Here is an 11,438-nt window from a genome sequence, read left to right on the forward strand (position 1 = left end):
ATCAACTCTGACATTCCACGTGGAGAAGGAGGAGGTGCAACTGATGCTTCTAGCTCCACAAGGAGCCTGCACCACCAGGCACAAATACCTGTCCCCAACCTCTCTCCCTTCACAGGGCTTTGACCATGTCCCTTGTCTAGCAAGTACCACCCAACTGAGGTTGAGTCATTTCTGTCACAAAGCAGTCCCACAGCTCAGCAGTCTGGGATGGGTTAGGTGTGCCTATGCAAATATTTGAGATTTTGCATTCCAGACATTCTTTCCACACTTCCCATACTTCACCACCAGATGTCAGGGTACAGCTCATCCTGACTCTGCTTACACACGCATAGTTAGACAAAAGTTGTCCTTGAGCATCGGAGGTTTCTATGAGTTCAAACCCTGCCCCTCAGCTGCTCACGCCAGCGGCTACTGCCATTTAATAGACTTACTAGTTCTGTCCATCCAGTTCGGGCGATGGTACCCTCAGACTCTAGCCAGTTCAGTAGGTTCTGTGCTGTAGGGTCAAGGAAGCCCCCCCAACCCTTGTTATTTCCAGATTAAAATCAGAATGGCACAGTCCGTTGCCAGGCAACACGTGATGCCCAAGTGAGGTCACGTCTTCCACAGCTAACACGTTCCAGCCTTGGCGTCTCTCAGCCCATGGCATGTGTGCTCAAGATGGCTACCTGGCAGGCCCAGTAGGTCACACCCCACTTGGTCAAGAATGTTAAAAAATTGGCAGAATATTGCAGCTGGGCACAAGGGGAGGAGCAACTCCCTCCCTCCTGCTTCCAGACAATCACAATAACACATACTCCCCCGCCACCACCACCCCCATCTGCTCTTTTCCACAAGCACACAGGGCTCAGCGATGTGCTGCTTTCAGAGGCTGTGGCGCTGGCTTTAATGCCTTGTGAACAAATGCTGCTCCACAGCTGAGCACTGTGCAGGAGGGCTGGGGAAAGGAAGAGGAGCACCATGCCAGAGCCCCACCAGCACCCGCTTTCTGCAGCAGTAGCCTCAACCAGTCATCCCCACCACCCGCCCACAACACACAAAATCTTCCCCTTGTTTCTACCTGTGAGCCAAAGCCCACAATTCTTTGGGACAGGGTAGACAACAGACCAATTTCTTGGGCGGTGTTTGCACTGTGGATCCAAAAAGAATGAAAACTCTGGAGTTACGTCATACTGAAGACAACAGCGATAGGGCTTCACTGCAGCAATAACTTGGCCTCTTACCCAAGCCTCTACCCTAGCTCACAGCTGGACACAGATACGGCCAGACACAAAAACTTTCACAAGGGTAGTGGTGCTGCCAGCCCGTCCAGAGGCTATAGGCTAAAGACTGAGTGTTGCTTTCACGTGGGCTGGGCTCTACCCTCTTGCCAGTGCGGAGGCAGGCTAAACCAGGCCAAGGACATCCTCCAATGCCTCTTTCCCATGGGTCTAGCTAGAAGGCCGAAGAAGAAGCTCTCTCAGAGTTCTCTGGGAAAGGTTCATGAAGCAGCCCAGTTTATGGCTGCACTAAGGACCATGAGATGTGCCCCCAGAAGTCCTAGCACCTCATATGAGACAGTGCAGCCCCTGAGTGAACTCAGTCAAGTGGACACACTGGCATATCAAGTGCTCAAGTTAACTCTGCAATGAAGCCATAAGCCCAGGAGAGACACTTGCAGCTCACCTGAGCAGGGACTGCAGGAGATAAGCCTGTTTCTGGGTGGCAGGGGCCACACTTTTTTCTAGACAGACAGTAATGTCAGGAAAGGGGATTTTTACAGGCACAAGCTGGAACTAAAAGGCAGAAAAGTGACAGCCTCCGTATGGCCAGGCCTGACTATGGAGACACCTGTGAAAAACCCAGTGAGCAAAGCTAGTCTGAGAGACTGCCATAAGTACACCTCTACTTAGCTGATGACTTCAGCAAACTTGCAACCATAAAGTGGTGAAGCAAAAGGAAAGAAAGTCGACAGGAACACTGGGTTGTGAGTGTTTTAAAGCCTGATTACCTTGCTGGATGGTTTCAGTGAGAAGCTGTTCCAGACTCATTTTGGCATTAATGAAGTGATTCCAAAACATCTGCAGAGATGTTTGGAAAACAGAATTCAGCAGCTGTTGTGTACACTTCTGCTTTCCCCCACTGGTGTGGCTCTTTGGTCAGGAAATGTGTGTGAATGCTTACAGCTCTCATCAGCAGCAGGTATTAGACTGGAAGAGCTGCTCGGCATTGTCCTCATCTCTTTTAAACCAGGGCGCTCCAGCAAGCAAAACAATTAGTCAGTTAGGCCTCATGAGACGGGGGTGTGTGTGTGTGTGAAAGTGTGCAAGAATGGGGGATATTCCATTCTGTTTGAAACCATATCCTGGCGCTCTACAACCTCAGTGTAGCCCATTGTTCCTGGAGGTCAAATATTCAGCCATTTGAGTGACAGGATCTTTACCAGCATTTTTCATCAGTGAGCAAAGTCATGTGCCCCCTTGGCTGTCATATCTGTGTGCCAATTGCTTAAATATTGGTTCAGATGGGCAGGTTTTAATCTGGATATGCAGAGCGGAGCAATGGTGTGGGGGAATGTTTAATTGGCTCCCAGCAGAGAAACAAGCCCTGCACTTGTGTGTGGGTCTTTTCCTTCTAGATGTGTTACCATTTCACATCCTATTAATGTCCTCTGGTAGTTTCCAAACAGCAGCAGTGCATTACAGTAGCGTTTGTTTCCCTTCCAAAGTGAATACAAATGAAGGTTATTTACTTGTACAGTTAGCTGGTTTGGCAAACTTAATAAATGTGTAGTTTTGAACCATATTGTTGAGTGGTGTATGGCCACAAAGATTTCCAATATTTCTTTTATTACTGGATAGGGGGATTTTTATGTTTTGTTTTCTCTCTACCCTGAGTGTTACAGCAAAGAAGTTCAATATTAAATGCAGTCAAGGTTTAGCCCGCAAATCTGCTGTGGTCTCTCTCATTCATTACCTTACTGGGTGATTTTTAAGGGCTGCTCCGGCTCCCATTGCCATCAATGATTGAAGGGGATCAGGCCCCCCCCACCCCCCAAGTCAGCATTAGCTAATTAAAATAAGAATGGCACTGGCTTGCTTTGCAGCTTGCACCTATTATTCAAATAGCCTCTGACTGTAGCCAGAGGGCAAACCTGCCTTTTTTTAACAAAACTAGGCAGCGGCCTGATGTGTTCTCTTTACACTACCTTTGGGTTCCTTGACTAAAGGACAGCTGTGTCTGTGAGGAGGCGGCAGTCTAGTGACCCATCAGCATAGTCAAACCCACATGGAGAAGCTGGAATGACAGATGAGCCAGTGAGGGGTACAGTGGAGGTGCAAAGTGTTTTTAACATTGGGCTTATGCCCTTTCTTGGCTTTTTGATGATGTGGAAAGAAGGCCAAAGAGAGTCTCTCTCCAACAACAGTCTGTTGGGTTTTTCTGCTCAGGAATATTAAGGCTTCTCTTCCCTGGGTTTGCCTTCAGTGAAGCATTAGCTCCAGTTGGCTCCACTCCAGTTAGCCTGGCTCAGGGACCTCAAACCCAAATCACCACATGAGGACTAGTACATTGGCCAGAGGGCCGCATCACTGACACCTTTTCATACAACAATACAAAAGTCGAGTCAAAAATGAAAAAACTGAAGCATAGTATAGCATGCTATTAAAAATCAATGTATTCACTTTTTAAAAACTGTAATGCCAAGAGGGGTTTTAATAAAATATAAACACCTGTAACTATTCCTTATGTGGTCAGTAACACTGATGATGCTCTTCACCAGGGGTCTCAAACACGTGACTCATAGGCCATTTCCTGTGGCCTGCCATAGGCGCCGACTCTCTCCTGCACTGCATAACCACTTCCACCCCACCCCACCCCACCCCAGTAAAGAGGGAAACTGAGGCTTACCTAGGAATTATAAAAATGTTACAGAAAATTTCCACTTTGTCACAGACACTGTCCAGTGTCCCAACTGAGAGACCCCTGGGCAATGGTGGGGAGGGCAGAGGGAACCTCTGGGTCCCCAGCACCCCTAACAGAGAGATCCCTGGGTGATGGGGGATGGTGCCTGGGGCCCCTAACTGTCTATCACAGGGGCTCAAACACACGGCCCCACCGCTACCCCTGCCTCTTCCCATTCCCTTCCCTGCCCCCATTCCAACCCCTCCCCAAAGTCCCTGCCCCAACTCTGCCCCCTCCCTGCCCCTATTCCAACCCCTTCCCCAAATCCCCGCCCTGGCCCCACCTCCTCTCCGCCTGCTCCCCTGAGCTTGCCACGTCTCTGCTCCTCCCCCCTCCCTCCTAGATAGTCCTACACGCTGCCAAACAGCTGTTTGGCGGTGGAAAGCATCGGTTGGTAGATGGAGGAGCGGGGACGTGGCATGCTGGGGGGGGGGAGAGGTGGAGGGAGCAGGGCAAGAAGGGAGAGGGGAGCTTGGCACCCGGCGGAGTTGGCACCTATGATGTGCTGCAGGAAATAGCTTGTGTTTGAGACCTCTGCTTTAGTCTGTAAATGTCTCCTCCCTCTCTGACCCACACCAGGCCAGCCAGCTTAAGTGCAAAGCACCACCACTCTTCAGCTGAAGGTTTGTGTATGTGGACAGAATTTGCATTAGCGAGAATAAATGAGTGAACTTTGCAGTCAGGATTAGCCCTCCCAAGTTTTAGTGGAGGGCTCAAGGAATGCATATCATGAGCTCTCCAACTTCCTTGAAGGGTGCTGATGTTTGCTTTGTAATAAGCCATCTTGTGTCCCTACAGTAATTTGACAGCAGAATGAAAATAGGTGTTAACAAAACAAAAACAAACGATTTTTGAAAGAGTGTGTCTAAAAATCTCTGCCCCTCTGAGTTGCTCAGCGTTCAGGCACATATGATGTCATGATTTAACTAGTTCTTTAGTCACTGCAGATTTTCCCAGAGTTGGCAAACCTGATTTTTTAAATTTAAAAATGAACAAAAAGCCCACCCCCCCTTCCCTACAAACAATCTCTCTGGACTTTGTAAAGAAGCAAAAAAGGATTCAAGCCCAATTCCTACCACACACCCCTTTTTTGTAGTAACAGGTCACCTTTTAAAACACTTCAGTAAAAACTTTGGGAACCACTGTTTTAAAGTGACCCACCAATTACATTTTGGCTTCCTGGTGACCCACCTCACATCCAGATTCATAGGGTGGCCCCCCACCAAACTCATAGACCAGCATCCTTCTCTTCTGCTGCTGGCACCTCTTCCTCCTCACCCCACTAAGGAGCACCCACCACTCATAGTAGCATCATCCACATTTGCAACCCTAACCCCAGCCTTGTGCAGAAGGGAGGTCCCTGGGGAGGGGAACTGGTGAGCAAGCCTGCCCTGCCATCACCCAATAGTGGTAGCTCCTGACCTGTGGGGCGGAACCCAGCTTCCCCTCTGGGCATTGTGACTTGGTGCACCGGGGTTGCAGTGCCACTCAGATTTGGCTTGCCAACTCCATTGTGGAGGGGTGGCCAGGCCAGGCCAAACCTGAATGGCGCTGGGTTTTCATGTTCTAGGTTGCAACACCTGGAGAAGGGAGACAAGAACTGCTGCTGTGGGGTGAGTGCAGGGAAGGCTCATTCTCAACCACCCCCGCAAACAGGGGACTCCCCTCCACACCAGGCCCCCAGCTCCCCTGTTGTGGGAAGACCAATCGTATGGGGTGCACCGCTTTAAAATACTTTTATGCAAGAAGCAAAATACTCTAACCCCTGCTTTCCTGCTCAAAGAACAAACAAACCTATGGTAACACACTAAACAGAAGTCACAGCACTAAAGTCATGTGCGCAGCTCTCTGATTCATTCACACTGCTTTTTAGGACATGCCCTCTCTCTCCCACACCTGCACGTAGTCTGCTTAGATTGTAAACTCTTCCAAGCAGCAACCGTACCCTCTCGCTTACTGTCTGTAAAGTGCCTGGCACACACTTGGGTGCCATCTCAATTATTATTAATAATAAACAGTATTAATAGTAAAACTTGAAGACAAATGCTGTTCGTGCTCGCTTCTCAGTGCACCCTAATCCTTGCATTGCCATTTCTCACATAGGGCATTAGTCCAGAGGTGCTACTGTTAAGAAACTGAATAAAAAAAATTTTAAGCTGAAATGGTAAAAAAAAAGTTGAAAGTGATGTAAATATCAACACTATCAGTTAAGTCTCTCTGCTCACTTCCAAGTCTTTCAGTCCTCAAACTGCTCCACTGCAAGGCTGTCAATGTTGAATATTCACATCCCAGAGCCATTTGCTGGAGCAGCTGTTAAGGCTGTCTGGTGTTTCTCAGTGCCTCATACCAAACCAAAAGGGAATCAAAGTCTACACCCTCAGCTTCATGCTCAACCTCAGACAGGAGCATGAAAAGAGTATAACTTAGAAAGGTCCAGTTTCAGACTGCTAAGAAGATTTCAGAAACAAAAATCCCAGTCCCTGCTATCCATTTCTACTGTATCTTATCATCCTAGAACCTTGTCTTCTTAGAGACTTTTAGCCAGATACCATCTTCTCCCTTATCTCTTCTTTGCATTAAAAAATGGTGAGAGTATTGAATGAAAACCTACAAGATTTCCAGGAGGTGCTGGGTTCCAGGGGTGTGAAAAAGCCCCACCCTGAGCGAAGTAGTTATACTAATCTAACCACTGTGTAGACAGCCCTATGCTGAAGGGAGTGGGCTTCTCCTGTCAACATAGCGACTGCCTCTCGGGGAGGTGGATGAGCTACATCGATGGGATTCAGAGTAGCAGCTGTGTTAGTCTGTATCTGCAAAAGGAACAGGAGTACTTGTGGCACCTTAGAGACTAACAAATTTATTTCAGCATGAGCTTTCGTGAGCTACAGCTCACTTCTTCGGATGCATAGAATGGAACACACAGACAGGAGATAATTTGTACATACAGAGAACATGAAAAGGTGAGTATGCATACTAACAGGAAAGAGTCTAATCAATTGAGATGAGCTACTCATCAGCGAGAGAAAAAAACTTTTGAAGTGTAATAAGATGACCATAGAAGGTGGTGAGGAGAATTAACATAGGGAATAGTCAGTTACGTGTAATGACCCAACCATCCGAGTCCTGTTAGGCTGAGTTAATTGTATCTAATTTGCATATTAATTTGAGTTCAGCAGTCTCTCTTTGAGTCTGTTTTTGAAGTTTTTTTTCAAAAATTGCCAACCTTCAGTCTGTCACTGAGAGTGGTTAGAGAGGTGGAATGTTTCCCACTGTTTTGAATGTTATGATCTGAATGTCAAATTTGTGTCCATTTATTCTTTTGACTAGAGACTGTCCGATTTGGCCAATGTACATTGCAAGAGGACATGCTGGCATCATGATGGCATATATCATATTGGTAGTTTGAGGTGAACGAGCCTGATGGCGTGGCTGATGTGATTAGGTCCTATAATGGTGTCTTTGAATAGATATGTGGACAGAGTGGATCGGGGCTTGTTGCAAGGATAGTTCCTGGGTTAGTGTTACTGTTGTTGGTGTGCGGTTGCTGAAAGTGATATTTCGCTTCCGTGGGGAGGGCTATTCTATAGCGAGGACTGGCCTGTCTCCCAAGATCGTGAGAGTGAAGGCATCATCTTTAAAGGATACTGTAGATCTTGATGATGCGCTGGAGAGGTTTTAGTTGAGGGCTGTAGGTGATGGCTAATGGTGTTCTGATATTTTCTTTGTTGGGCCTGTCCTGTAGTAGGTGGCTTCTGGGTACTCTTCTGGCTCTGTCAATCTGTTTTTTTTTCACTTCAGCAGGTGGGTATTGTAGTTTTAAGAATGCTTGATAGAGATCTTATAGGTGTTTATTTCTGTCTGAGGGATTGGAGCAAGTATCTTAAAGTTTGGCTGTAGACAATGGATCGATGGGAGACACTCTCCTGTCTTTCCTAAAGGCTGTAGCGATACAGCTGTGCTGCTGTATGTGAAGACAAGCTCCTAGTAACTTTGGCACCTTTGGACATGTGGTGTGTAGTATTTGAATGATCAGCCCAATAAAGTTGTCTGCTCTGTGGGTTTCTGTTGGGGTTGTTTTTCTAAGTGCTGCTGAGTTGCAATCCAAATGATTGATGTTTCCATTTCATTATATAGACAGATTATTCCTGATGTCAAGCAGCTTTTTCCTCCAAGTTCCAAAAAGTTAATTTATGCACAATAGGCTATTTAGCTGATTAAAAGTTCTTTTGCAACAAGTTAACACATACAGCTGTGGAGCTACTGACTGGCAAGCCACAGTCCTGGGGAACAGCTGAAATTGATCTACAAATGGAACTTGAATGATGGGTGTTGCTTCCCACTGTCAGTTGAATGGGAACAGTTCATTAGACTCAAACAAAGCTGTTGAGCTAACTGTTCTTCCCTGTTACTCAGGCCTAGTTTACACTAAAAGGTTAGGTCAACCCAGCTACTTTGCTCAGCGGTGTAAAAAAATCCACCCCCCCGAGCAACGTAGTTAAGTTGACCTAAACCCCAGTGTAGACAGTGCTAGGTTGATGGAAAAATTCTTCTGGCGACCTAGCTATCTACCTCTCTGGGAGATGGATTAACTATGCTGAGCAGAGAACCCCTCCCGCCTGCATGGGTAGCGTCCACACCAGGGCTGGCTCCAGCTTTTTTGCCACCCCAAGTGGCGAAGAAAAAAAAAAAAGAAAAGAAAAAGCCGCTATCGGTAGCACTTCGGCAGCAGCTCTACTGCACCGCTTCATTCTTCGGCGGCAATTCGATGGCCAGTCCTTCCCTCCGAGAGGGACCGAGGAACCCGCCGCTGAATTGCCACCGAAGACTGGGACGTGCCACCTCTTTCCATTGGCCACCCCAAGCTCCTGCTTCCTGCGCTGGTGCCTGGAGCCGTCCCTGGCCTATGCTGAAGAACCATTGCAGCACAGTGGCAGTGCTGCAGTTGTGCTGCTGTAGCACTTCAAGTGTAGACAGGCCCTCAGTGTGTAACAGCAGCCACCTGCACAGTTTTTATGGGAGGAAGGTGACTGGAGAAAAAGGAATTTTTTAAAAAAAAATTTTGGATTTATAATTGGGCTGAAAACAAGCCCTTGCTAATCTTGAAAGGGAGCTACCTCCAAGCAAATTAATTTAGTATTTTAGCCAGAAAAAAATTAACATGAGCCTACTTTTCTATTAATTTAGATGCAAAAACCAAGGTCTGAATGCAGCTGATAGGTCTTGAGGTCTTTAAACCACGATTTGAGGACTTCAATAGTTCAGACATAGGTTAGGGGTTCGTTACAGGAGTGGGTGGGTGAGATTCTGTGGCCTGCATTGTGCAGGAGGTCAGACTAGATGACCATAATGGTCCCTTTGAGGACAAGCTGAAGGGCAGCTTGATACCAAACCGCACCACCATTGCAGGTTATTATGCCTGAATCCTAATCTCTCTGAATATCTTGTACATGTCCCATTAAAAAATCATGTACAATGAATATAAAATACTATATATACCTAGTGAAGGTAGCTATTTTACTTTAAAAATGTAGAGCCTAATTCTGACTTTATACTACATTTACATCTTTAAAACTCCATTGACTTCAACAGAGTTGCTTCTGAACTGCACTGGTGCAAGTGAGGGACGAACCAAATGTGCAGAACAATACACAAACTGTCTAGTGTCTTGAATCAATATGAGTCAGTCTCTCAGCGTAAATATTGAGGGAATTAGCAACTGCTTAAGACAATATTTACCTTTAGAGTAATAAATCTTATTAGTGATTTCAAAATAAATCAGCATCCTTAATTACATCCTGTAAATTGTCAGCCGGCCCCAACCCAGGCATAAGTGGGCACACTTCTATTGATGTCTGTGGCGTTTATTGCCCAGCTGAATTTGGCTCTGTGTCTAACAGTCTCAAACACTTCACTAGCTCCTTCCCTCAGATCTCAAAGCACTTGACAAACTTTAATGAATTATACCTTCTAACATCTTGGGAGACTGATAAGCATTTTCATCTCTGTTTTATGGATGGGAAAGAACAGGTCCAGGGAGGTGGTGATTTGCCTAAAGTCACAGAGCCAGGTATGGCAGACATATTTCTTTATTCCCATTGCAGTGTTTTGAAGGTGACTTAAAAAAAGGAAAAATAATTGGGGTTGTGCTCTTACATCTTTCTTCATTAATTATACCGAAGGGCCTGAAAAGTTGGTTGGTTGGGGTTTTTTTTACATTTATTTATTTTTCTACTTGATTTTTACCTTAGAGATATCAAGTCTTTACTTCCTTAGGTTTGCTGAAGGTTTCCTTGATGCCCAGAGAAAAGGACTGAGTTTTAAGGAGTGAGGCTTTTTTATTCTGACTCTTTGCTGGGCATCTGGATTAAATAGGAATTAAAAAATAAAAAAACAGAGCCTTAAGTCTGAATAAAATAAACCAACTATTTTACTTAACCAAGCTTCACTTGCTTTGCCTTCTGTTGTCATAATCATACTAGTGTTCCAGGCACCCATGAAAAATGAGGTAGAAAAAGTTGATGCAAAAAAAATGAGAGTTTTTATTTAAACAAACAGCTTTCCTTACAGACCTTCCTTCAATACACACCCTAAAGAAGCCAAAAAAGGGCCTGTGTACGGGAGTGGGTGGGGGGGACTACAACCCCTTTTCCATTTGAAGGTCACCTTTAACCCCTGGATCATGAACTTTAGAAGGCAACATCCTAAAAGTTGCTGTTAGGAATGTTGTCTGCACACTAGAAAACATGATCAAGCAGTCCCAGGGGAGATGGCAAATAGTAAAAGTAAATAAAATTAACCAATGCCCCTGGCCAGTCCAGCGCAATCCTGCAGGCATTGTCTCATGGCTGTTTGCCAGCTGTGTGCTAGTACAGCCAGGCTTGTTTTTTTGTAAATGAAAATAAGAGAGTAGCAGGAGACAGCCTGCAACACCCCAGTAAGTTTTCTGCCGTTGCAAGTGAAACATTTGCCTTCTTGCTGTTGGATTTTTGGCTTTTACTAGTTGGAAAATCTTGACAGTAGAAAGTCTGATGTTAATGTAGTGAATGTCTGCACATAGTTTTACAATGCAGTGTAACCTGTACAGGACACCACCCTTTTTAGGCAGCTTCTTCAGGTCCCCAAACCAGGACACATTGCTGCTGTCACATAAAAGGCCACTTCTAGTAAGCTATAAGCTTTTGTCAGTGACTTGAATTGCTGTTTAGGCTAGGGTTCACTGTATATTATTAACCTGAATAAAACCTCACCAACTGCCCCATTTGTTTATTTTAGGATTAGCTAAAGGAGCAACTACATGTAGGGGATGCATATGTCAGCAGCTCCCCTCAGCTGAGCTGCAATGCTTCCAGCTCTAACTAACTCCCTTGCTTACTAAAGAGGGCGATATGGAAAGTTTTATGTTATGCAGAACAGACAAATGTCCAAAGGCCCCTGTGGGAGCGAGTGGTTGGGTAACACAGGAAAACAAGAGCCACAGAAGGAAATAAACGATGCCC

Source organism: Chelonoidis abingdonii, chromosome 1 (genome assembly GCF_003597395.2).
Source record: "Chelonoidis abingdonii isolate Lonesome George chromosome 1, CheloAbing_2.0, whole genome shotgun sequence".
NCBI lineage: Eukaryota > Metazoa > Chordata > Testudines > Testudinidae > Chelonoidis > Chelonoidis abingdonii.